We start from the raw sequence: 25,085 nt of genomic DNA, 5'->3' as shown, positions 1-25,085 counted from the left end.
TCAGCATCAGTTCATATAAGCCTCTCCAGGTAAATAGGAAGTCCATCTGTTCCTGGTTTCTTATAGCACAATTGTATTCCATTACATGCATATACCACAACTTGTTCAGCCATTCCCCAATGATGGGCACCCCCTTAATTTCCAATTCTTTGCCACCACAAAAAGAGCTGCTATAAACATTTTTGTACACATGGGTCTTCCTCCCACTTCTATGATCTCTTTGGGATATAACCCTAGGAGTGGTATTGCTGGGTCAAAGGATGCTTATAGCTATTTTGACTTTATTTCTTCTGATTTGTCTCTTGATTTTCCCTGTCGCCATAGTACCTTTTTATGATCAGACTCTTTTCTTGTTATTTGTTTACTTTCCCACCCTATTTCTGGAATTTGAACTCTATTTTAAAGTTGGACTTTGTTCCTGGAGTCAGGGGGAGGCAGGAGAAAGGAGTTCTTTCTCAAACTTCAGTCTTTTCTAGACTGCTCTTTTCAGAGCTAGTTCTGGGAGTTTGGAAGTTTTTGGTGCTTCCAAAGTCATGTGATCTGGAGCAAAGTGTGGTCATTGCTGTCTTCATCTGTACTCGTGTCCTTACCTAGGAAGAGCCCCTAATTCTTGGAATTATAATTGGCATAATTGTTCCTCAGGGTTCCTGATCCCCTATGACCAAAATTGATACCACTCCTTGGGGCTCCTGCTCCATCTTAACTCAAAGTGCTCCTTTCTACTCTTGAACTATGACTCAAAAGTGAACATAGGCAATGGAGTTGCCAAACAGCATCCAGTCCCGTGTTCAATGTTAGCACAGAGTTTCCCTGTAATATCTTTCTGGACAGTTGCCAGGTCCCCTTGCTGTCTCTGACTTGAGAGCTCGCAAAGCTGCTGCTTCTTCTGTTGTGACCACCTACCTAGTCCCACCTCTGGTCTTTCATCCAGTTGGGCTTGCACCAGCCTCCACTCCTGTCACAGATCTCTCTCTCTCTCTTTGACCTTCTAAGTCATCTTGGGCTGGAAGAATGTCTCACTCTGACCTTTTGTTGGCTTTGCCACTCCAGAATTTGATTTTAGGTGTATTTTTTAAAGTTGTTTGAAGGAGAATGTTGGGAAAATTCAGCTGAGTGCTTTCTCTGTTTTGCCATATTTGGCAATTTCCTTTTAAGAATTTTTGAAATATTATGTCTAGTCTCTCTCTCTCTCTCTCTGTCTTTCTCTCTCATTATGACATTTAGATAGTGCAGTGATTCTTATTTTCTTTTCTTTGAACTCTTTTCCAGGTCAGTTGTTTTCTTTATGAGATACTTTACATTTTTGGCTATTTTTTTCAGCCTTTTGACTTTATTATGTCTTATTGCCTCAGGAAGTCATTGGCCTCTTTTTGGTCTATTCTAATTTTTTCAAAGTTTGTTGCTTGGATGAAGTTTGGTACCTCTTGAGCCAAGATGTTAATTTCCTTTTCTTCTGTAGCTCTCATTTTTTTTTTCCAATTTTTCCCCCTCAAGCACCCTCATTCCATTTGAAAAAAAAAAATGTAAGCTCTTACTTCATTACTGCTAGGAGTCCTAGTTGAGTCTGCACCCAAGCTATGTTTTTCTCTGAGGCATTGCTTGTAGATGTTTTGGAGTCATCCTCTTCTGTGTTTGTGTCTGGAGTACCTCTGTCACCACAATAGCTCATTATGGTAAAGTTCTTTTTTTTTGCTTTTTCTTTCAGCCCACTTCCTGATTTGGGGTTTGATGTTAAGACTGGACTAGATGGCACTTTTGGAGGGAGGGTCTGGGCTTGTCCTGTTATTGCTTTCTTGGGAGTGTTGAGTATTGTGTTATTCCAGGATCTCAAAGACAATTTAAGATCCTACAAGACTTTAGTGCTCTGAAAGTAGTCCAATCCAGAGCAGTCTTTTTACTAGTCCTCTGGTGTGAATTCTGCAAGTTTCTGAACTGAATTTGGGTCTGAGCAAGAGTATATTGATGTCAGACTCAGCCCCTATCAGTTATCTAGAAAGCTATCTTAGTTCAATGTGGCAGAATCAAAGGTCTTCTTTGAGCTGATTCCTGCTTTTGTTTTTCTCTACACGTTGGGCTAAATGCTAGAAGGGGACAACCTGCTCTGAACTTGGGATCTGTATCACATCACTGCTATGGCTGGCTTCTAAAATTCCTCCTTTCTTAGTACAACACCCAGGGTCTCCCTACCTGGGAATGCCTCCTTGATCACCTTCTAACTCTGCTCTCGATCTGGGACTCAGAAATGAGTAGTGGGTCATAAAACTGTCACCTGGCATCTGTCCCCATCCCAGTGCCATGACATTAAATGGAAATTATAAGGACTTTCTAACCCTAAGTCAGATAAAGACTTGGGACAGAGACTCTGCCCTTAGAAGCTAGGTAGCTGATTAGCTGCTCTGAGTTTGGCTCATGGAGGCCAGGCTCTCCTTTAGGAGAAAAAAAAGTCTATAATAGCTGATATTCTGAGAACAAAAGATTCTCCATGGGGAAGAAAGTCTTTACCTAGACTTACTGGTAAATGAGGATCTTGTCATTTTTATTTTCTAAACCAAATATTATTTTCAGTGATCAAGCATCTATATTTTTTTTAGTCTTCCACCTTCCCCCAATAATGAAAAAAAGTAAAATAACAACAAAGAGATCATTAAAAAGGAAAAAGAACCTACATGTACAAAAAATATTTATAGCAGGGCAGCTAGGTGGTGCAATGAATAGAGCACTGACCCTGGAGTCAGGAGGACCTAAATTCAAATCCAGTCTCAGATGCCTAACATATACTTACTAGCTGTGTGATCTTGGGCAAGTCACTTAACCCCAATGGCCCTGCCTTCCACCCTCCAAAAAGACAAAAAAAAATTGTAGCAGCTCTTTTTATTGTGGCAAAGAATAGGAAATTGGGGGGGGGGGGCACCCATCAGTTGGGGAATGGCTGGACAAGTTATAAATGTCATGGAAAACTATTTTCCTTAAGAAATGATGAGCAGGCTGATTTTAGAAAAACCTAGAAAGACTTACATGAACTGATACTGAGTGAAGTAAGTAGAACCAGGAGAACATTGTACACAGTAACAGAAACATTGTGTGATGACTAGCTTTGATAGACTTAGCTGCTCAGCAATGCAATGATCTAAGATAATTCCAAAAGACTTGTGATAGTAAATGCTAACCACATTCAGAAAAAGAACTATAGGGGTGGCCAGGTGGCACAGTGAGTAAGAACACCAGCCCCAGAGTTGGGGTGACCTGGGATTGAATCTGGGCTCAGATACTTAGCACCACACCCAGAAATAACTGGCCGTGTAACCTTGAACAAGTTACTTAAACTCAGTTGCTTTAAAAAAAAAAAAGAAAAAGAACTATGGAGTCTGAATGAAGATCAAATACTATTTTCTCTCTTTTTTTTTCTTTCTCATGGTTTTCCCTTTTTGTTGTGAGTCTTCTTTCACAACATGATTAATGTGGATATATTATTTGTATCCTAAATCAAATTGCATGCCATCTTGGGGAGGGGGGAAGGAAGGGAGGAGGAAACCTTTAGAACTCAAAATCATGTAACAGTAAATGTTGAAGACTAAAATAAATTAATATAAAACACCCAGAAATCCTTATAAAACATGAACAAAGCAAATTATAACACTGGCCACATCCCAAAAATGTGTCTCTTTCTTCATGTTAGCTCATTAGCTCTGCATAAGGAGGTAAGTCACATTCTTCACCATTAGTCATCTGGAATCAGGATTGGTTATTGCATTGATCAGAGTTCTTATCTTAAAATTGCTTGTTTTTACAATGTTATTGTTATAATATACAATGTCCTCCTGGTTCTACTCACTACACTCTGCATCAATTCATACAAATCTTTTCATATTTTTCTTGGGAGTATAGGCCTAGTAGTGGAAATCCTGAATGAACATGTATGCAAAGTTTAGTAACTTTTGGGCATAGTTCCAAATTGTTCTTCAGAATGGTTGGGGCAATTAATTCATAGCTCTACCAACAATGCATAAATGTGTCTGTTTTCTTTCAGTGCATCTAACATTTGTCATTTTCCTTTTTTGGTTAATTTTGCCAATCTGATGATTGTGAGGTGGAAACTCAGAGTTGCTTTAATTTTCACTTCTCTAATTATTTTTGAGCAATTGAAAGAAATATGGCTGGAGACAGATTGGTTTCTTCCCTTAAGAACTGCTTGTTCTGGGGCAACCAGGTAGCACAGAGAATAAGAGCACCGGCTCTAGTGTCAGGATGACCTGGGGATCAAATCCAGGCTCAGACACTTAGCATCCACCCAGAAACACCTGGTCATGTAACCTTGAGCAAGTTACTTAACCCCAATTGCTTAGAGGCAGCCAGGTGACTCAGCAAGTAAGAACACCAGCTCCAGTGTCAGGATGACCTGGGGATCAAATCCGGGCTCAGATGCTTAGCACCACACCCAGAAATAACTGGCCATGTAACCTTGAGCAAGTTACTTAACCCCAATTGCTTAAAAAAAAAAATTGCCTGTTCATATCTTTTGACTATCTTATCAATTGGGAATGATTCTTATGCATATAAATTTGAATCATTTCCTTATATATCTTAGAAACAAGACCTTTATCAGGTGGACTCGTGGTGAAGATTTTTCTCAGTTAATGGTTTCCTTTTAAATCTTATTTGCATTGAATTTGTGCAAAACCTTTTTAAATTTTTTTACATATTTCGTCCATTCTATTCTTTTGTACTTTTCCCCCTTTTTGCTTCCTGCCTCATCACTACATAGAAGAAGAAGGACATGGAACAGGTTTGTATTTAGTATCAAAGATCTGTTAGATGGAAACAATTTCTATTCCCTTGACCCTTTTCTCTTTCCCTCCTAAAATCCTAGTCATAGGCTCTTTTCCTCTCTTCCTTTCCTTTTAAACTCCTCTTCATGACAATGAAGGTTTTCTATTTCTACTTTTCCTTCTGCTTGTAAGAGATCTAGGTAGTTTTCTTTCACGATTTCTTGAAATATAATTTCTTGGGCCCTTTTTCAGTCATGGCTTTCAGGTAGTTCAATAATTTTAAAATTATTTCTTCTTTATCTGTTTTCCAGGTAACTTTTTTGTTCTGAGGTACTGTACATTTTTGTCTACTTTTAAAAGTCTTTTGACTTTGTTTTAATATTTTTTATTGTCTCATTAAATCCTTAACCTTTACTTGGTCCATTTTAATTTTCTTTCCCAAAGTTGCCCAATAATTGCCCAAGGTTACATGGCCAGTTTTTTTGTGTGGGTGTTAAGTATCTTAGGCCAGAACTGATCCCAGGTCCTCCTGACTGCCAGGCCGGCCTCTTACTCACTGCGACACCTAGCCACCCCTTGTTGTTTATTTTTAAGGGTTTGTTGCTATTTTGAAGTTATTCTCCTTCTTGAATCTTGAACATTTCTGGCAGTGGAATAACTTGATCTTTTTTTGTTTTTAATTAACCATTTTTCTAGCTATCTTCTCTGAGCAACCTGGCTTCCCTCTATCTGGGAGACCTGGGGGATGAATTTTTGTAAAAAACAAAAAAACAAAAAACAAACAATTTTTAACATTTGTTTCTAAAACTTTGAGTTCCAAATTCTCTCCCTTCCTCCCTTCCCAACATCCTCATTGAGAAGGCAAGCAATTCAATATAGATTATACATGTGTAGTCATGCAAAATGTATTCATAATAGTCATGTTGTGAAAGGAAACACAGACAAGGAAAAATTCAAGAAAAAGAAAGAAAGCAAAAAAAAATTGTATGCTTCATTCTGTATTCAGATACCATAAATTCTTTCTCTGGGATTGGATATATTTTTCATCAAAAATCCTTTAGAGTTATCTTGGATTGTTGCATTGCTGAGAAGAGCTAAATCATTAACAGCTGATCATCTTACAATATTGCTGTTATTCTGTACACAGTACATTTCACTTTGTATCAACTCATGCAAGTCTTTCCAGGATTTTCTGAGAGCATTCTGCTCATCATTTCTTATAGTACAAGAGTATTCCATACCATAATCACATACCACAACTTGTTTAGCCATTCCCCAACTGATGGGTATCCCCTCAACTTCTAATTCTTTTTTTTTTGGAGAGGGGGAGGCAGGGCAGTTGGGGTTAAGTGACTTGCCCAAGGTCACACAGCTAGTAAGTGTTAAGTTTCTGAGGCTGGATTTGAGCTCAGGTCCTCCTGACTCCAGGGCTGGTGCTCTAGTCACTGTGCCACCTAGCTGCCCCAACTTCTAATTCTTTATTCCCAGAAAAGAGTTGCTATAAATATTTTCCTTTATGTTGTTTTTTAATCTCTTTTAGGATATAGACCTAGTATTTGTATTGCTAGGTCAAAGGGTGTACATGGTATTATAGCCCTTTGGGCATGGTTCCAAAATGCGCTACAGAATGGTTGAATCAGTTCACAACTCTACCAACAATGCATTTATATCTCATTTTTCCTATATCCCCTCCAACATTTGTCATTTACCTCTTCTGTCCTATTAGCCAGTCTAATAGGTATGAAGTAGCCTGGAGGATGAGTTTTTGATCCTGGTCATTCTGGGAGATTTGCAACCTCCAAGTTATTGTGTGGGATGGATTAGATGACAGAGAGGTTAAATCCACAAGTGCCAAGTTCATGTTCCCAGCTCCTCTGGGAAACTCCATACTGCTAACCAGGGCTGAAGATAAGCCCACCAGCAGCTCTGGCCATCCATTTGCTGCTTGCCTGGTCCCTCTGGGATACCTTGTATTGCTGGTTTGTTCCAGGGCCTCAGTCCATGATTGGCTCTTGGTTTCCCTCTCTCCTGATCTGTTTTGGAGCTCTGGGTGCTAAGTCTATGTTTCTGGCCCCTCCTTGCTTTCCAGTTCCTTTCCTGGTCATTTCCCTATAAGTCAAATTTGTTATCTTAGACTGGAAAGATGGCCACTATAGTTTCTCCTATGCAATGAGAGATTAGCTGGCCTCTGAAGTTCTAGCTCCAGATTCTTTGGTTCCATGACCTTACCTGGTAAGCTTCATGCACTTGCCCAAGTGACCTTAGAGGGGACCACCTAGACCTCAGGTGCCTGGATACCTTTTCGTCTTTACATTTACCTCTCTGGACACAGGGCAGAGACCAGAGTTGTGAGAATAGACTTTTCTAGTCTGAAAGATAGCAGCAGCTAGTGTAAATTATGCTTGTATAAATCATTAATGATTCTGGGGTGGAATATCAAATTGTAATCACTTATGGGCTCTTCCTTTAATATTTTCAGCGGGGTCAGATAAGGGCTTTCTTCTACCTGATATACATTTACTCCCTTGAGGACTTATACTGGATTGAGAGACCTCATTACCCAAATTTGTGAAAAGTGAGACATGAACTATATTGGAGATTTATCAGAGTAAATTCTGGGTGGAAAAATAGTAATTAGAAGAGACTAAGACATTTTTTTTATCATCCTCTAGCCTAGGATCTGACACAGTTCATGTGTATCCAGACTTTGGAAGGCTCTGAGCCATAAGTTACACTATCCACCATGAGCATATACCTGGAAAAGATTATATACAGGGCAGGTAAGTCAGCCAAGACCAGCAGATGGCAGGAACAGTGTGATAACATTACCACAAGACCTCAGAAATCCTGCTGCATTGGAGTCATGAGATGCCCCTCTCTATATATGTCCTAGATGTATATATTTTCTATTTACCTATGTGACCCTCCACAAGTGAACCCTGGTTCCATGGATATGTATGCCTCATTCACATGGTCATCCTGGCCCCATATGTTCCCAATGCATGTATGCCTCAATATATGTGCTCCAGCTACTATGCCCGAAGGGCTATAAAACTGTGCATACCCTTTGACTCAGCAATATCACTGCTAGGTCCATATCCCAAAGAGATCATAAAAACAGGAAAAGGACCCACATGTACAAAAATATTTATAGCAGCTCTTTTTGTGGTGGCAAAGAATTGGAAACTGAGGGGATGCCCATCAGTTGGAGAATTGGGGAACAAGTTGTAGTACATGATTGTATATATATAAGAAATGACGAGCAGGCAGATTTCAGAAAAACCTGGAAAGACTTATATGAACTGATGCTAAGTAAAGTGAGCAGAACCAGGAGAACATTGTGCATAGCAACAGTAACATTGTGTGATGATCAACTATGAGAGACTTAGCTCTTCTGAGAAATACAGTGATCTAAAACAATTCCAAAAGACTCATGATGGGAAATACTGACTACATTCAGAGAAAGAACTATGGAGTTTGAATACAGATTAAAGAATACTATTTTCAGAGTGGCTAGGTGGTGCAGTGAATAGAGCACTGGTTCTGGAGTCAGGAGTTCCTGAGTTCAAATCTGGCCTCAGACACTTAACACAAAAACTAGCTGTGTGACCTTGAGCAAGTCACTTAACCCCAATTGCCCTCCAAAAAAAAAAGAACACTATTTTCACTTTTTAAATCTTTCTTTCCTCTTTTGTCCTGATTCTTCTTTCATAACATGACTAACATGGAAATATATTTAACATGATTACACATGTATAACCTGTATCAGATTGCTTGCTGTCCTGGGGAGAAGGGAGGAGAAAGGAAGGAGGGAGAAACATTTGGAACTCAAAATTTTACAAAAATAAATGTTGAATATGTATGTTCCATTATATATTACATTATATACATGGGTTCCTTATATATGTGCTACATCTCTCTCCATACATATTGCCTAGGCGTGTCTGCTTTTCTCATTGATGATGCCTGTATTTGCAGGAGAGTGTGCCTCAGGTTTGGGAAGGAAATCTTCTAAAGATGGTTTTCTTGTGCACCATTTCATTAAATGTCCTTGCTTCAAATTGTTTCCTCTGGTTATAGTAAAAACAAACCCATTTTTGGAAGCATGTGAGCTGTAAATCATGAGTGAATACAAACCCACAGCGTAGCCTGAACCTGGAGAAATTTGTCCAGGGGGATACACATATGAGTTAGAATATGAGTGCTATACTATGATCAGGGGTGTGCTGGTAAATGTTTAACAACTAGCTTTCTGATAATGCAGGATATACTTTTAAGTTCCAACTGCATTATTAATATTTTCTCCATCACTTTTTTTAAAGCAATCGGGGTTAAGTAACTTGCTCAAGGTTACATGGCCAGTTATTTCTGGGTGTGGTGCTAAGTGTCGGAGCCCGGATTCGATCCCCAGGTCATCCCGACACTGGAGCTGGTGCTCTTACTTGCTGAGCCACCTGGCTGCCCCTTCCATCACTTTTTAAAGTCTAGACAATCAATAATTTGTATCTTGAAAATTTCTGAGGAGTAAATGTCCACACTGAAAATTTAACAACTTTCTGCAGCCTATAGAACTGACTCTAATATACTCCTAATATGATATTAAGAGAAAGAAAAAGAATTCCCTGTTTTAGAAAGGAGACATTTGGTTCGGACTTCTGCTGAATCAGGAGGTTCAGAATTATACATTTCAAAGAGATGAGAGTTTATGAGAATGTATGTTTGTTTTTAGGCAGTGGGGGTCAAGTGACTTGCCCAGGGTCACACAGCTAGTAAGTATCTGAGGCCAGATTTGAACTCAGATCCCCCTGACTCCAGGGCTGGTGCTCTATCCACTGCACCACCTAGCTGCCCCTATCAGAGTGTTTTAATGGAAGTCCTGAAAGAAAGAAAAGCAGCCACATAACCAGGAAGATAAGTATCCTTGGCAAACACAAACCTGTACCAAATGAGCAGTCAAGATAACTATTTTTTCTTTCCTCTTGCATGCAGATAGCATCAGCCTTGAAAGAAAGGGGAGCCACACCCGAGTCTATTGCTAGGGAAACCCTGGAACATAGTGGGTAGAGAGGATTATCCAGATATATACTACATTTTAGAAAAGACAAGGTGGAGGGCATCTAGAAAAAGGTAATCAAGGTGTGGTTTGGGGATAGCGGACAGTTTGGCTTTCCTTGCTCTCTAGTGACACCTGGTGGTTATAAAGATATACTTGTTGAATTCAACTAGCTCCTATCAACTGGACACACTATTCTAGGTGTACTTTTGGTAGGTCAGAGCACAGGACTATTACCTCTTGACATTATTATCCCTCGGTGCAGTAGGGAGGGGACTGAATACTGAATTCATTTTCCTTTCTTTTTTTTTTTTAAAGCAGTTTCTCCAGACTGCTGATATATCGAACTTGTTGTAAGTCCTATAAGAGCTCCAGGTCTTAGAATCTGAACAATAGTATTTTTTAAATGCATGCCTCAGTTTACCTTTACTTCTTATGGGACATGACCAAGATGACAGGTCTGAGTTTTCTCAAACCAGATTAGCTTTTACAGACCAAACTTGAGGCAACTGAAATTTTATTAAATACTGTGGATCATACTACAAGTATTATGTCTTCTTAGTGTTCTGAGACTAGATGTGTTTCCATAGAGAACAAACCTATAGAAATAGAATGTTCTCAGAGTACATGTCTCCAACCACCTTGTCCCCTGAGCATTATATGGTTGTACTGACATTTTTTCCTCCCCCTTTCTGGAGGGGAGAGGTCCACAGATGTTAACATGTGTTTTCTGACTGCATTAATCAATTGGACTGTCTTTTCCCCTCCTCCCTAACACACCCCCACGCACCACAGGAAGTATCCTAAGAGATAGGTCAGATGAGGGGGAAGGAGATAAAAGAAGGGAGAGGTGATATGGGGGAGGGGAGGAGAAGATAAGGGAAAGGAGGGAGGGGCAGGCAGATCTTGAGCTGCTGGTGGGCCCCCTCCCCTGACTTCAGGCAATGTGGGGAGCTTGAACAAGTAGTTTTGAAAGGAAGAAATCCATGCTATCAACAACCATATGAGAAAAATGCTCCAAAGCTCTCATAATTAGAGAAATGAAAATGAAAGCAACTCAGGTTTCACCTCACACCCATAAGATTGGCAAAGATGACAAAAAAGAAAAGTAAGTGTTGGAAGAGGCGTTGGAAAATAGACTCACATGTACTATTGCTGGGACTAGGAAATGGTACAAACAGAAAGCAATTTGGAATTCTGCCTCCAGTGACTGAGAAACCACATTACTGGAATGGAATCCTATTGTGCTATAGGAAATGATGAGTAGGGAGATTTCAGAAAAACCTGGAAAGACTGACATGAACTGATATGTAAAGGGAAGTGAGCAGAACCAAGAGAACATTGTACATAGTAACAGCAAGACTGTATAATAATCAATTGGGAATGACTTCGCTATTCTCAGAAATTCAATGATCCAAGACAATCCCAAAGAACTCATAATGAAGAACACTATCTGCCTCCAGAGAAAGAACTAATGGAGTCTGAATGTAGACTGAAGCATGCTTTTGCTTCCTTCCTTCCTTCCTTCCTTCCTTCCTTCCTGCCTTCCTGCCTTCCTGCCTTCCTTCCTCCCTCCCTCCCTCCCTCCCTTCCTTCCTTCCTTCCTTCCTTCCTTCCTTCCTTCCTTCCTTCCTTCCTTCCTTCCTTCCTTCCTTCCTTCCTTCCTCTGTTATTTGTAGTTTTGTAATGTGGAAGACAGAGAACTGAACTTGGAGCAGGGCTAGAAGTCAGGAGGAAGCGCATTTAGTAGGGATGATTAGACTTGTTCAGAAGTGGAATGGGCTGCCTTAGGAATTACCTATCACTAGGAATCTTTAGCAGAAGCTGCATGACAGCTTGCCCAAGATTTTTACATAGATGTGGATTGTTGAGGGGAAGGTAGGGGATGCCATAGGGCATAGAGTCAGGAAGACTCATCTTCTTAAGTTCAAATCTGGCCTCAGACACTTTCTAGCAGTGTGACCCTGGGCAAGTCACTTGACCCCATTTGCCTTAATTTCCTCATCTGTGAAATGAGCTGGAGAAGGAAATGGCAAACCACTCTCATATCTCTGCTAAGAAAATCCCAAATGAGGTCATGGAGACTCAGACACAACTGAACAACTACAAATGGATCATTAAAGATGACCTCTGAGGTCCTTCCAACTCTGTGATTCTGGCTTGGATTCTCGAGACTCAGCCAAGCAGTTGTGTCTTAGAGGACCAAGCCCCAGTGGAGCAGAAAACTTGTAATAGCAGAGGAGCTAGTCCCAGACAGGGATCAGAGAGGACCTTTGGGGCCAGAGAGATCAGGGATGAGACTGGGCAGAGTGAGTTGTCAGAAGCAGACCTCAGAGACTTGTCTGTCCTGGAATAAATCCATACATAATACGGACTGAGAGCAGAGAAGCTTGAGCATGAAGGGCTGTGGCTGTAGGGTCTTTTCCTTCCTGAGGCCAGATGGAAGAATGAATAGCCCCAGAAATCAAATAGCAGGGGCTGAGTCCTGCAGCAGAGGGAGGGGAGGATGTCCCTTCCTTCAAAAGCTTCTATAGCCCTGTGCTGTACATAAGGATGGGAGGAATGGGGGTATATGCTGGATATACCCCCCCACATGCACACATGTGTTTGTCCATACATCTACATACACACATAGGTGTGTACAAATACAGACACCCCCTACATACATACACACAGACATTCCATATAAACACACATAGAGGTGCTAGCATAAACAAGATATCTCCCATATACACACACAAGTGCATGCAAATACAGACATCCCCTACATACAAACATACACAGGTGCATTTTCACACAGACATCACACACACATACACCCCCCCCTACACACAGAGAGGCAGATATGAGGCGTCTACATATACACATAGCTGAATGCAAATATAGACATCTCTACATACAAACATACACAGGTGCGTTTGCACACACAGATACACACCCTACACACACAGAGGCAGATATGAGACATCTACATACACACATAGGTGCATGCAAATACAGACATCCGGGGCAGCTAAGTGGCACAGTGAACAGAGCACTGGCCCTGGAGTCAGGAGGACCTGAGTTCAAATATGACCTCAGACACTTGACACTTACTAGCTGTGTGACCTTGGGCAAATCACTTAACCCTAATTGCCCTGACTTCCCCCCTCCCAACAAAACAAAACAAAACAACAAGCAAATACAGACATCCCCTACATACAAACGTACACAGGTGTGTATACACACAGACATCACACACACACACATACAGAGATATGAGACATCTACATACACACATCGGTGCATGCAAATACAGACATCTCTAAATGCAAACATACACATGTATGTATACACACAGACATTCCATCCATATGCATGTACACACACACACACCGCCCTCCACCCCCCCATAGGTGCTCATACACATATTAATTGGACCTCAGGGTCTGAGTAGAGTGCAGTTCCCAGTTTTGTCTGCAGAGGGAGCCTCAGCCCCACCATTGGCAGCACTACTGGTCAGCGCCAGAGGAGAATCTGCCCAGCAGAACCCATAACGGGCCAGGCTGGGAGTGAGAGCCAACAGTGAAGGCCATCTTCCTACAGAGGCAGGACAAGCTCCCACTCTTGGTCTCTGTCCCTCTCCTCTCTTAGGACCCTCGATTTGCGTTGCAAAGCAGTCATGGAGAAAGCGCCTAATATTCCTCTTCCTTCCAAGAGTATCATAAAGGGAGGGGGAGAGGGGATTTCTCCTTGGGAGTGACTAATTAGCTGAGGATTGTCCAAAGGCTGCTGTGAGAGTCACCTTGAAGCAGTGGAAAGAATCTGAATTTGTGACCTGAAGTTCCCAGAATCCCAGTATTTGAGTTGCAACCCAGAGACAATATAACATAAGGGTGATCTAGGACCAGGGGGGAACTTTTGGCCTTGAGGCCACATGTGCCTTCTAGGTCCTTGGGTGCCACTTTTTGACTCAGTCCAAGCTTTGCAAAACAAATCCTTTTATTAATGATTGCTACTTGTTTATTTTATTATTTATTAAGGGCATTGGGTTACCATTATTTCTAGAGAAATGGACTCAAGTCACTGTGAAGCTATTCTGTTTTAGAATTCCCTCAATAAATTCCACTCAGGCCAAGACAGAAGGTCAAACTTAATTAGGTATTCCCCTTCTCTCCTACTTCCAAGCTTAATTAGTTAACAGCTCCTCTTTTCCATCCCTGCTCTTCACACACTACCCTGCACCCCCATTTGTTTATCTGGGAGTCCAGAGATATGGATTCTAACCTCAATTCTACCTTTAACTTACTAGATGGCCTTGAATGTATTTCTTTCTGCCTGGACCTTGTTCATATCAACATGCTACATAAGCTGCACTTTGCCAGGGTCAGGCTTTATCTCCCCACAACTGGCATTGGTCATAGTAGTAATCTGATCCTTATTTCAGTGACCTGAATTCTTTCCTTCTCAATTCTACTTATACAATCAAGAGAAGAGCTTCTAAAAGTATACACACCTGCTTGGTATTTTTTTGTCTTTCTCTGCCAATAGCTACTGAGGGTTGGTGGGTAGAGAGAAAGGTCCCTAAAATCCTGGGTATAATTTTATTAGTAGGTACATTCTTCATTTCTCCCCCTCTAACTGTCAGCAGTGCTCAATTAATCCTGGGATTACCCACAGATTCTTTATTGTGTCCTGGGATTCTCTGGTGTCTGCTCCTGACTATGAAATCCTCAAAATTTGGTCTGCTCCTTTGTCTCCCCCAAGCTGTGACTTATCTGCACATCATGACTTTAAGTCATCAGGCTCAGAGGAATAATGAACATAGCAGAATATTAACAGAAGTAATCAGCATTTTTGCTGGGTTACTGTCACTGATCCTTTAAAAGCTGAGTATAATTCAATTTAATAGGAGTAAATTTAAGTCTTATTGGGGATGGAGATTGGACTTGAGATTCCACTGGCATAAGGATATATAGAGTGAGTAAACTCCCTCTACCAATACATATTGACACCTTTGTAACAATATAGAGGTTTAGAGAGTTGTTTATATCAACGAGAGGTAAGTGACTTGCCCAAGGTCACATATGAAAGAATATGTCAAAGACAGGACTTGAACCCAGATCTTCCTGGCTGGAAGGTCCACTTTCTATCCACTACACTACACTGACTTTCTATGATAATATAAATTCTTATAAATAAAATATGTAAATTCTTTGGATTAAAAAAAAATCAACATCATAAATTCAAGGTGAGTGAAACATAGGTAAGCATTGGCTCACCTGAAAAAGGCAGGTTTTTGACAGAGTGCCACCTGAAAAATGGATGTGATCTTAGGCCTAATTAAGAGGAGGATAGTGTCCAGAAGATGATGGTGATAGTCTCATATACCTTGCCCTAGTCAGATCATATCTATGATATTATATTTAGCTCTGGGCACCTTAGTTAAATGATTAATAACTTGGGGCGGCCAGGTGGCTCAGCGAGTAAGAGCACTGGCTCCAGTGTTGGGATGACCTGGATCAAATCCAGGCTCAGATGCTCAGCACCACACCCAGAAATAACTGGCCGTGTAACCTTGAGCAAGTTACTTAACCCCGATTGCTTTAAAAAAAAAAAAGATTAATAACTGGCTAATGTCTGATGGGGAATAGAGAGGATGGTCAAGGGCCTCCAAAGAACTTCATATGATGTTGAGTTGAAAGACCTTGAGGGTGTTTAACTTGGAGAAGAGAAGATTTGGTGGGGATGTGAGAGTTGTCAAGGATTTTATGGGTTTTCATGTGGAGAATTATTCTGTTTGGCTCCAGAAGGAAAAACTAGGAATTACTATGAGGATGATTCAAGTCTGATGTTGTGAAAAACTTCCTAAAAGTTAGACTTGTGCAAAAGTGGCATGGGTCACCTTGAGAAGCAGTGGGATTCAAGCAAATTTCAATGATCATTGGTAGGCATGTCGTAGAGAGGATCATTGTTCATGGATGGGTTGGACCATATGGCCTCTAAGATCTTTGCTATTTCTGAAATTCTGTGACACCATGATTCTGTGACATAGCAGTCAAAAAAGAAAATTGAGGGGGTATATTGTTTCTATTGCCAATGGAAGAAAGAGAATCCAGAAGGGAGCTTGGATGGGCAACAGTATCCACTGTTACTGGGAAGTCAAGAAAGATTAACAAAGACAAAAAGGCCTTTGGATCTGGAAGTAGTAGGGTTGCTAAAATGCCTCCTTCCAGGGACCTTTGAGAGAACAATTTCAATAGAGCAGTGGAGATGGAAGTCTGATTTCAAAGAGTTGCGGAGAGGTAGTGCAGTGGGTAGAACACTGGGCCTTTAGTCAGGAAAATCCAGCTTCAGACACTTGTTGTGTGACCCTGGGTAAATCACCTATTTGCCTCACTCAGCTGTAAAATGAGGATCATAATAGTGTCTGACAACCAGGATTGTTGTGAGGATAAAATAAGATAATATGTGTAAAGTGCTTAGCATAGTGTTTGGCAGATAGTGGGTGCTATGTAAGTGTCATTATTATTATTATTAAGTACTAAGAAAGTAGAGATATCAGTTGTAAACTTTTTTTAAAAAAATTGATGGGGTGGCTAGGTGGTACAGTGAATAGAGCACCAGCCCTGGAGTCAGGAGGACCTGAGTTCAAATCCAACCTCAGACACTTAACACAAAAACTAGCCATGTGACCTTGGGCAAGTCATTTAACCCCAATTGCCCTACCTTCTCCTCTCAAAAAAAAAAAAAGAAAATTGACAGTGAATATTGTTAAAAATTCTCATCGTGATTTCCCCAAAATTAAAATTATGGATGACCCAAAGGGTAAAGAAGAGTTCTATAGTAGCTATGACTAAGCTATAGTATATTAACAACACTGACTTACATGCAAGAATAGGCATGACATGCAGTGAATAGAGCACTGGCCCTGGAGTCAGGATGACCTCAGTTCAAATCCGGCCTCAGACACTTAGCACAAAAACTAGCCATGTGACCTTGGGCAAGTCATTTAACCCTAATTGCCCTCAAAAAAAAAGAAAAAAAGAATAGGCATGACATTATCAAGGGGGCAGATGATCAGAAAAGAATGTTGGCTGGTCACGTAGCAAGAGTGAGGGATAGGGGCGGCCAGGTAGCACAGCGAGTAAGAGCAGTGTTGGGATGACCTGGGGATCAAATCTGGGCTCAGATACTTAGCACCACATCCAAAAAAAACTGGCCATGTAACCTTGAGCAAGTTACTTAACCCTGATTGCTTAAAAAAAAAAAAAGAGTGAGGGATAACAGATAGACAAGTCAATTGTATCTCTGGTACCTGAGCAATGGTAAAAGACAAGGAAAAACACTCTAGAACACCAAGTGGCTCATAGATCAATCAATGAATATGCATTTATTAAATGATTCTGTCATACCAGACACTATCCAAAGAAAAAGCAACAGCAATCTCTGTCCTCGAGGAGTTAACAGTCTAATGGGAAAGACAACATGTGCATATAAAGTATATATAAGTTATATGCAAACAAGATTCAAAGTCAGAGGAGAGGGGAAGGCCCTAGCAGCTAGGAAGATTGGAAAAGGCCTCTGGCAAAAGGTATAATCTGAGCTGACTCTTTTCCCTCTTTTTTTTTTTGTAAATTTATTTTTAATTACAAAAAGTTCAAGTAACAAGTATTTTCTTTTTGTTAATCTATTCCTTTCATTATCTTCCATCAAGCAAATATTAAAAACAGAGAACAAATCCCTCAATATATATGTCCATAGTCCAAAACAAATTCCCACATTATCTGTTTGAAAATGCATGCCTGGTAGAAGCAGGACCTCCCCCCAGCTCCGGCTTCCACCTTCCCCAATCCATGTAAAAAGGGGACTCTAAACAAACTTTGGAGCTACAGAACCCACAAAATGACACAGAGGAGCTAACCTCCCGCTGAAGACAGCCTGGCAGGCTGGCAGGGACACAGTGCTCTGGGAGCCGAGCCCAGCCCCACACCAAGGCTTTAGCCCCAGTGACTAGCCGCTGGCTGGAGGGACTCCAGATCACCTACAACTGTGGCCATTTCCGGATTTATCAACACATAGATGTGAAGGACAAAGTGAGAGGTCAGTGCAGTCTGGACTTTGGGACCCAGTAAGTGGGAGTGCGTGGCTTTTGCCCCCAGGGCGAGAAGTCGCTGAGACGCTGGCACAGCCAGCCAGTACCACATGGCAGCTTCAGCTCCTGGCCTGCAGAGTGTAGGGGGACCAAGCACCAGTCTGAGGGGTAATCGCTCTTGCTTTAACCTTCTTCGATCTGGATTGCAGTCTAGGGTGGAGGACCTGGGGTGTGTGTCCAGCTTGCCAGAGTGTGTGGAAACCTCAGAGAGGGCACCCATCTAATACCTCCAGCAGCTGAGAAAACCCCAGCGTTTGGGAAAAAAGCTCCCCTTTCTGGTGGCAGAGTCCTACTGTGGCAAAAAGCCCAGGAGTCAAGTGACTGAGAGGTGACATGACCAGGCAAAGGAAACAAAACAGACAGAAGATTCTAAAATTACACTCCTATTTTGGGGACAAAAAGGAGCAAAGCATGGAACAGGAGGAAGACAGTGAAGTCAGAACTCCTGTACCAAAAGCTTCAAAGGAAAATATGAGCTGGTTACAGGCCATAGAGGACCTTAAGAAGCAGATAAGAGAAGTGGAGGAAAAATTGGGAAAAGAAATAAAAACAATGCAAGAAAATTATGAAATGAGAGTCAACAGCCTGACTGAGGAAAATAACACCTTAAAAAGCAGACTGATTCAAATGGCAAAAGAGGCTCAAAAAGGCAACGAGGAGAAGAATGCCTGAAAAAGCCGAATTTGCCAGATGGAAAAAGAATCTCAAAAGCTCAATGAGGAGAATCATTGCTTCAGAATTAGATTGGAACAAATTGAAGCTAATGACTTTATGAGAAATCAAGATGCTGTTAAACAGATCCAAACAAATGAAAGAATAGAAGGCAATGTGAAATATCTCATGGGAAAAATCACTGACCTGGAAAATAGATCCAGGAGAGATAATTTAAAAATTATTAGACTACCTGAAAGCCATTATCAAAGTAAGAACCTAGAAATAATCCTCCAGGAAGTTCTCAAAGAAAACTGCCCTGATGTTTTAGAACCAGAAGGCAAAATAGAGGTTGAAAGAATCCACCGATCACCTCAAAAAGATTCCAAAAAGAAAGCTCCTAGGAATATTATAGCCAGGTTCCAGAATTCCCAGATTAAGGAGAGAATATTACAAGCAGCCAGGAAGAAACAATTTGAATATTGTGGAAACACAATCAGGATAACCCAGGATCTGGCAGCTTCTACACTGAGGGATCAAAGGGCTTGGAATATGATGTTCTGGAGGTCAAAGGAGCTGGGATTAAAACCAAGAGTCACCTACCCAGCAAAACTGAGTATCATGTTTCAGGGGAAAATATAATCATTCAGCAGAATAGAGGACTTTCAAGCATTCTTGCTGAAAAAAACAGAGTTGAATAGAAAATTTGACATTCAGATACAAGAAGCAAGAGAAGCATGAGAAGGAGACACTCTGTTTTCCAGAGCTGAGGCCCAGCAAGCAAGCTGTGTTCTGAGCTTAGCACAGTCCTTTGCAGCTCACCCTCTGGATGATCTCTACAACAACAAAATCCCTAAATTGTTTCACACCAGAAAGAGCTGGTCTCTGAGCTCAGACAAGTACCTATAATGCCTGTATTCCACTCATAAAGCCCTGCTATGAACCAAACTTGTTTCCTTGTTGCAGTTACCCCTCATTGCCAGCGCTGAAGCTTGCTGGGTAGCTACTGGTATGTGTGTTGAGATTTGCCCACACTAAAGCAGGTTTCCTACTTTAGGGGACCCTGATACATGTGTCATTTCTCTCCTCCAACAGAATAAAGAAAGCTTTTTGTTTAAAAACAAACAAACAAAAAAAAAAGAAAATGCATGCCTTTCGGCATCTCTGTATTTCAGTTTCTGTACCTCTCAGGAGGTGATAGGCATTTTCATCTTCATTATTCATTATCAGAATCATTACACTGATCAGAATGCTAAAATTTCTCATAGTTATCTTTCCCTATAATGTTATGTACATTGCCCATTGAGAAAACGAGAAAAATAAAACATATCACAAATATGTACAGTGGAGCAAAATGAGCTGCTCTATGAGCTATGTCTAAAAAAAGAAAGTGTTCCAATTTCCACTCTAACTATAACTTCTCTATCAGGATGTGAGTAGACCATTTCATCTTGAGTCCTCTGGAATCCAAGGGATATAGTAGGTCATTGTATTGATCAGAACTCCTAAGTTTTTAAAACTTATCTGTTTCTACAATACTGCTGTTATTGCATAAATTGTTCTCTATGTTCTGCTCACTTTACTTTGTATCAGTTCATACAAGTCTTCTCAGATTTCCCTTCCTCTTCTTCATTTCTTAAGAGCACAATAGCATTCCATAACATTTATATACCACACTTGTTCATCCATTCCCCAATTGATGGGCATCCTTTCAGTTTCTACTTCTTTGCCACCATGAAATGTTATTCTCAGATTTAGATCAATATTATATCCTATACTAAAGAAGGGTTAATTTTCAAGAGTTCTTAATAAATCCAAATTTTGGATTTTTTCAAAAGCCTTATCAGTATCTATTGATATAATTATGTTTTTATTACTTATATTCCAAGCATATAGTTTAATATATTTACAATCTTTTTTTTTTAAGCAAACAGGGTTAAGTAACTTGCTCTAGGTTACACGGCCAGTTATTTCTGGGTGTGGTGCTAAGTATCTGAGCCCAGATTTGATCTCCAGGTCATCCCGACACTGGAGCCAGTGCTCTTACTCGCTGTGCTACCTGGCTGCCCCTACAATCTTTCTTATGTCAAAACAATCCGGTATTCTTGGTATAAAACCAATGTAGTCAAAGTGTATAATCTCTCTAATATGTTGTATCATCTTTTTGTTGTTCAATCCTTTCAATCATACCCAGCTCTTCATGATCCCATTTGGGGTTTTCTTGACAAAGATACTGGAGTAGCTTGCTATTTCCTTCTCTGGTTCAATATTTTAAACCTTTTGAATCAAAGTTAATTAGGTGTCAAGACTATATTTGTAGGGGCAGCTAGGTGGCACAGTGAATAGAGCACTAGTCCTGGAGTCAGGAGGACCTGAGTTCAGATGTGACTTCAGATACTTAACACAAAAATAAACTGTGTGACCTTGGGCAAGTTGCTTAGCCCCAGTTGCCCTATCTTCTCCCTTCCAAAAAGCAAGAGAAAAAGAAAGAGAGAGAGGGAGAGAAAGAGAGAGAGAGAGAGAGAGAGAGAGAGAGAGAGAGAGAGAGAGAGACTATATTTGTATCATAGAAAGAAATTGGCACAGTAGAGAAGAAAAGAAAACTTCTAAGGAAGCAAGGATGAGATGGACCACAAAATGACCTACAATCTGATAGAGGCTATACATGTACAATTATATTGCACATAAAATGGAAATTTATTGTTGTATATTTTGAATCCTCTTATGTTTGGCTGTATATATGGGATTGCTTTTTTCCCCCTTTTCTTATTTTGTATTTAAGTTTGTAATATGTTTCTTTTTCTTTTCTTATTGTATACTTAAGTTTAAAATACATTTAAAAAAAAGAAGATTGAGAAAAATAAAGAACACATAGAATCTCAAAAAAGAGAGAGAGATTGGAAAAGTACCTTTTCCCCTTACTATTACAAACAGTTTATATAGCATTGGAATAAATTGTTCTTTGAATGTTTGATAGAATTCACTTGTGGATTTAATAGGTCTGGGAGTTTTTTCACTTGAGAGTTCATTTGCATCTTGTTTAATTTTTTTTCTGATATAACATTATTTAAATAGTCAACTTCTTATTTTGTTAATGTAGGGATTTTATATTTTTGTAAGTATTCATCTATTTCCACTAAGTCGTCAGTTTTGCAGCATACAATTGGACAAAACAGTTTCTATTAATTTTTTTTTTACTTTCACTTCCATTGCTGTACATTGCTATTTCCTTCTCTGGTTCAATATTTTAAACCTTTTGAATCAAAGTTAATTAGGTGTCAAGACTATATTTGTAGGGGCAGCTAGGTGGCACAGTGAATAGAGCACTAGTCCTGGAGTCAGGAGGACCTGAGTTCAGATGTGACTTCAGATACTAAAAAATATTCATTTTTGATATGGAAATTTAGTTTTTCTCTCTTTTTAAAAAATCATGTTCTCTACTTAATTAGCTTTTTAAAAACAGCTTCTAATTGTATTTATTCAGGGGTCTTTTTTGCTTTTGATTTTACTAATCTCTCCTTTGATTTTCAGAATTTCTATTTTATTATTTAGTTGAAGATTTAAAAAATTTTCTTGTTCAAGTTTTTTAAAATTGCACGGTCAATCCACTGGATTGTTTTTTCTCTCTTTTGGGAGACAATATGCCAAAACTTATGGGATGCAGCTAAAACAGTTCTGTGGTAGAAATTTATATCTCTAAATGCTCTTATCAACAACAAAAAAGAGTTTAAGGGAATAGGTAGATATAATTCTACCCCCAAACCCCTTTTTCCCTGAGAAAAGCAGTGTGGTCAGACTTTGGTCCCAGTTTCCTGCTTCCCCTCCTGACAGGAATCAAAGTCTGCCTTGGATAAAGGTCAAGGGAGGAGACTAGAGATATCTATTTTTGCCTCCCTTCAAGCTACATCTAGACTGACTTATGTGAACACATAGAACCTACATGGGTAAAATAGCAGGCACTACCACCCATCATACATTTATCCAGGCAGAGAATGTTGGGACTGTTCCCAAAGGCTCCAGGAGTGATTGCCTGCACTCTGCCCTCTGCCATTGGCTCTCCACCTGCCTCTGCAATTTGTCTGTCCTACGATCTTTGTGGGATTCTGCTGTGCATTCTGCTCAACCTCTATCCCCTGGATCTCTGGCTTGGAGGGAAATACAGATGGAAGCTATAGTGGAATAGGGAATAGATCAGCATGGCTGGATTTCAGTTATAGAGGTAGATAATGTGTAAGAGGACAGGAAAGGTAGGAAGGGTCCAGACTGTGAAAAGATTGAAATGCCAAACAGAGTTTATATTTAACCACAGAGGTGATAGGAAGCCACTAGAGTTGATTAAGTGGTAGGGTGACATAGTAAGGCCTTGGAGAGAGTGGATTGGAGAGGGAGAAGACTTGAAGTAGAGAGCCCAGTTAGGTTACTATTTCAATAGTTCAGGTAAGAGGCTGTGCGGACCTGAGTTGGGTGATGACTGGGTGTGTAGAGAGAGAAGTATACAAGAGATGTTGTGGAGATAGAAACAGCACTATTCACCTGACTATGTGGGATAAATGAGAGTGAGTTGTTGAATATGACACTGAGGTTGTTAACTTGGGTGATTTGAAAGGATAGTGGTGCTCTTGATGATAATAGGGAAATTTAGGAAATGGATGGATGTTGGGAGAAGGAAGGAATGATCATGAGTTCTGTTTCAGGCATGTTGAATCTGAGATTCCTATGGGACATCCAGTTCAAAATATTCAATAGACTACTGGTGAGGCAGGAGAGAGACTAGGGCTGGATATATAGAGCTGGGAGCCATCTAAACCTATGGGAGCTGATGTTGTCACCAGGTGAGAGAATAAAGAAAAAGAAGGCCCATCACAGGGTCTTCGTCTATATCCACAATTAATGGATATAACGTGGATGATGAACCAGGAAAGGATCCTGAAGGGTGGCTAGACAGGTAGGGAGAGAACAAAGAGAACCATGTCATGAAAACCCAGAGAGGAGAATCCAGGAGAGGCTGATCTACAGTGTCAAATGCTGCATAATGGTCAAGAAAGATTAGGATTAGTGTGGTGAGTAGTGTTGGACTTGGAGGCAGGAAAGCCTCAGTCTAAATCCTTCCTCAGACACTTACTAGCTTTGTGACCCTGGATAAGTCACTTACCAACTCTCACCTTTACTTTCCTCACCATTAAGATGGGGGTGCCAATAATATTGACTTCACATGTCTTTTGTGAGAATCAAATGAGGTATGTCAAGTGCTTCATAAATCTCAAAGGTTTTATGAAGGCTATTTGTGATGAGAATGATGATGAAGATGACGATAAAAAGATCTATAAGATGGACATGGTTGAGATCTGCATTGGCCTGCTCTATAAAGTCATGGATTAATTTAAGCCAAAAGTACTCTTTTGTCCATGTGATCTCATAAGTATGGATGTTCTGCCTCCCCCATGCCTCTCCATTCTGTACAATGATGCTTCTCTACATCTTCCCATAAGTTTGATGATGGTGGTCCACCAGTAGGGTTGGGCACCTTCCTTAGATTCACTCAACATTCTGAGGATCCCAGTAGAGCACACAGCCTTGTTTGTCGGTCATTCCTTATTGTTGCCATGTGACTTTTGTCTAAGATATAAGTTGGGGTCAATAAAAGAACTTTGAAATTTCCCAAAGGTGATCTAGCTCCCACACTTCTTCAATTTCTGTTCAAGTCCAACTCATTGTAGAGCCTTTCCAAGATGCATGAGATGGATGAGCTTTATTGCTTGTCCATTCAACTGTGTGGTTGGTTAATAATCATCCATTTGGTTTTTCTTATGTGAATAGTTAGGACAAAATCTTTTGAATGATCATATAGATATCAATTAAGATACTCAGAAATGTTCTGGGACTGGATGCCACCATTATGATGTCATACATGAACAGGGACATACATAGGACCTCATCACATATCTTATAGGCAAGTCAATCTTGCTGAAGCAGCACAGTACCCTGAGAGAGATAATATGTTTCAGGAAGTCAGACCACTACCAGCATCCTCATGACCATCTCCCCTCAAATCCTGATGAAGACAAGCCAGGACCTCGAACCTAAGAGTACTGGGAATTGGAGTGTCTAGTGTAAACTTACTTCTAGCCTAGGCCCCATCATTGAGGGCAGGGGTCCACTTCCTTCATCATCACCACTACCAGCCTCTAACAACTGCCACCAACAGGCAGAGAAGGATAGGATGTCTGTGAGTGGCACACAGCCCAGACTATGGTTTCTACTTTTACACCAGCTCTCATAGTCATCATCCAGGGAAGCAAGTCTTATGGATAAGGGGTCAACTACACCTCACTAATTGCCAACCAGCTTCTCACAAGGCAGACAAGCCATCCTAGATGAAGTACCAGGGCACCCTTAGGGAGAGACAAGAGGCAGAGTATGCCAGGGTATAATGTAATGCCAAGGAAAGGCAACTTCCCAAGGTTCAGAATACCAGCATAGG

The 25,085-nt window shown here is 40.5% G+C and overlaps 1 protein-coding gene across 1 annotated transcript in view; it reads right to left on the bottom strand.

Annotated features, from left to right (window-relative positions):
• Positions 1–25,085, bottom strand: part of IQGAP1 (IQ motif containing GTPase activating protein 1) — a 404,955-nt gene that overhangs the window by 357,603 nt on the left and 22,267 nt on the right. The window lies entirely within an intron of this gene.

The sequence above is a fragment of the Petaurus breviceps genome, unplaced genomic scaffold (genome assembly GCF_028583685.1).
Source record: "Petaurus breviceps papuanus isolate PSGF00001 unplaced genomic scaffold, PetGlider_PUasm1.0 90825, whole genome shotgun sequence".
Lineage (NCBI taxonomy): Eukaryota > Metazoa > Chordata > Mammalia > Diprotodontia > Petauridae > Petaurus > Petaurus breviceps.
The sequence above is the reverse complement of the archived record's forward strand: the minus strand, read 5'-3'. Positions and strand labels throughout refer to the sequence as shown.